Source organism: Sycon ciliatum, chromosome 12 (genome assembly GCF_964019385.1).
Source record: "Sycon ciliatum chromosome 12, ocSycCili1.1, whole genome shotgun sequence".
Classification (NCBI taxonomy): Eukaryota; Metazoa; Porifera; class Calcarea; order Leucosolenida; family Sycettidae; genus Sycon; species Sycon ciliatum.
The window spans coordinates 14,284,312-14,287,581 of NC_088654.1; the positions used below are offsets into that span (position 1 = coordinate 14,284,312).

Consider the following 3,270-nt stretch of genomic DNA (forward strand, 5'->3'; position numbering starts at 1 on the left):
TGACGAGTCTACCTTAGTAGGTACTACATTGGTGTACTGCAGCTCCATGGGGTGTATTGCCTGGTCTTGATGGTGGTCACCGTAATACACCCCGTTGAGGTACCACTGATAGACACCCTCCTCCTCCTGAGAGATGAAAGCAGGTCCATCTTCCCTATGCCGAAGGTTGTATCGGTACCACTCCCGTACACGATTGTTACCTTCCCTGCGTATCACCGCTGGCGCATTCTCCCTGTGGAGCCTTCCGTGGTGATACCACCGTAGAATACAGTATGTGGCGTCACAATAACTGACTGCAGGACCGCCGGCTCTAGACGCCGTTGAGGTAGTACTCGATGCTACCCCGTCCTATCCAAGCAGGTTCATTAATGCGATGAAGGCGACCTCCATAGCACCAGGCGGACACTCCCCTACTATCAACAAGAGCTGGTCTGTCCTCCCGATGGAGTCTACCATCGACGTGCCAAATTTCTTGCTGCGCGTTTTGATCTGCCAAGTCCACAACAGTTCTTATTGGCGTCCGCCTTTCTATTAGTAAAGGACCCGTGGTGAGAGACCACGACCGGTCGTCCACGTCTACACCGAATGTATCAGCCATATCTATTTACTCAGAATAATGTAACAACTCCTCCACAAACGCTTCTACAACTGACGTCTTCTTCATCCCCAGATAGGCGTTAGCCTTTGCGTAATCCTGAAATAAAGATTATTATTATTATCCTCGTTTTTTTCCTCTTGGTGGTTTTGGATAAGAGTTGAAAAGTCCAAAAGGTCAACTGATGACCTTTGCATTACTTGGTATGATTGGATTTTAGCGGATGATGTCGTTATGCAGCTGGAGAGCGAATTCGACAGGAAGAAGGTAAAGGCCTTGCTTTGCGGTTCACACCTTCACTTCAGTATCATTACAGTATGGCTTTCACATGTCACTGTGGTGTGGAACTTACAGGGGTTATACCCCTGTTTCAGCACCTGAGGCGGTGCGTCAAGCGCCGCCTCTTTCTTATAATATATTGTGACAAATGGTAAGTGTGCAGTGCTCCTAGCTCTCTCCCCCAACAAAAGAGCTCTATGACACTGTGCTTTCTGCGGTTTCTTTCGTTTTTACAGTGGAGAAAGGCTGGTGGGAGGCCAGGCCGTGGCCGCACACCTGGCGGGTGCGGCCCATCGAACCCGTTACTGGGAGGGCCGGCAGGTCGGGCTGCTGTTGCAGTCCGACTACCGGGACGCCATGGAGCGTATCCGGACCCTGTAAGTAAGCACTGCTCTGTCTACATGTATACTTATCCCCCTCGTTATAGCGATACTTACTTGTTTCGTATCCTCTTGTCTTACCCTGCTTCCGTATTCGTGACACTAATAGTGTTTGTGTGCGCTCATGCTTGGTTTTACAGATGATGATGATGTATGAAGGTCTGGAGCTAGCTGCCGTCTTCGGGATGTGCCATTTGTTTTCAAAATTATTTGTAAGTACTTGTAACAGGCGTAGTGTAGTAACTGTGTATGCAGTGTAGTAACAGTGTGTAGTGTTTTGTGATGGTCCTGTGCTATAGCAGTCGTAATGTGTTTTGTGATGGTCCTGTGCTATAGCGGTCGTAATGTGTTGGGCTACTGAAGTACACTGCATGAAGGGATATGTGTGGGTGCTTCGACATATTCTCGTGCTTCCTAAATCCTAGATACGTGTATAGCACTATAACCTAGATGTGTGTGCGCGCGCGCGTGTGTGTGTGTGTGTGTGTGTGTGTGTGTCCGCGCATGCGTGCGTGTGCGTGCATTGTGTTCTCTTCTACAGACTCATCCAAGTCCATTTAAATAAAAGTGTATTATAGTGAACAGTATTGTGTTTTGTTACAGTGAATATGTGGGGAATGGTGGATATGCCTTAGTGTGACTGGATACCCGCGGGTTGTGACTCTTTGCTGGTCACTCTGGATTCTCCAGTATAGATTCGATGCAGTGCAGAGGGGATTTGTGGTGCGTAGCAACACTGCTTCACTGTGACACCCCTTCAATAATTGTTTTAATGCATGATACTCCGGGCGTAGCCGGTTGATTCTAACTGTATCCTGATCAAAATAGAAATTTGCATCTAATGGACCTGCATGGACAGTAGGCATTTCCCTAATCGGCCGGGCGAAAAATTCGCCGAAAACAGTGGTTTTGAAGAAATTACCCATCTTTTCGCCGAATTTTCAAAAATTCGCATGTTGAATTCCCCGAAAACCGATGCTTCAGTGCTTCAACAGGGTGTATGTAAATGTACTTGACGTAATGGGAGCGGTGACTTCAAGTACTATGTTGAGCCGAATTCTGATCTTGGAGCTCATAATATGGCCGAATTTGAACATTCTCGATCGAAAAGCCGATTAGGTATGCTCTGTATGGGCAACTTGTCAATCAGTGCACATCTACGATGTGCAAATAAAACGAATGCACGGAACGTGAACTTGTTTGCTGCACATCTACGAAGTGCGAATCATGGAGTAGTATAATGACACGTGTACTAGTACACCTTGTGTTGCACTGCGTCTTTTCCACACGCATAGGACCACTGAAGGTCACACGCTCCGCGTGCGTGTGCACGCATGCGCAATATGTCACTGCATGCAATGCACATCTACGATGTGCAAATCAGGGAATAGTACGTATTTTACTACTCCCCGGTGCGAATGCACCGAACGTGCACAAGTGCACGTTCGCCACGGAAAAGAACCTTAAGAATGACATTTATGGCATGCCAGGGGTCAAAGGTCAAACTCTGGGGGGTCCCGGGGCCAGACCAAGCACGACCGACACAGTGTGCCTTATTTAACCCAAAGGTCAAAGGTCAAACCCTGGGGGAGTCCCCGAGCCAGACCAAACGAGCCCGACACAGTGTGCCTTATTTGGCCCAAAGGTCAAAGGTCAAAAAGTGCACCAGAACCCGCCCCGCACTTACTACTAACCAGGCCTACCAGTATATGTCCTACTCACGATGCAGAACCCCTCCCTGCCCTTCTTGCTGATTTGACATCTAGCCATCCACCCTACACGCCCATAACACATTCATTCCACCTTAGGATAGGCCAACTCAACTGCCAAAGCGCCACTCATAAGATCCCAGTCATTGAGTCGCTACTACACACTGCGTCCCTTGACCTCCTATTCCTCTGTGAGACGTGGTTCGACCAATCACTGCCGGATGCAGCCATCTCAATTCCCGGATACAGCCTCCTGCGTAAAGATAGAGACGGTGCCCGACACTCCGCGATAGGTGGAGGACTTGCT

At 48.6% G+C, this 3,270-nt stretch overlaps 1 long non-coding RNA gene across 1 annotated transcript; it reads left to right on the top strand.

Moving 5' to 3' along the window:
- The first annotated feature begins 900 nt into the window (after positions 1–900).
- Positions 901–1,836, top strand: LOC135828884 (uncharacterized). Its single transcript, XR_010555768.1, has 4 exons — positions 901–1,025; positions 1,111–1,251; positions 1,395–1,466; positions 1,796–1,836. It is a non-coding gene; the product is annotated as an uncharacterized LOC135828884 (long non-coding RNA).
- Positions 1,837–3,270: the final 1,434 nt, after the last annotated feature.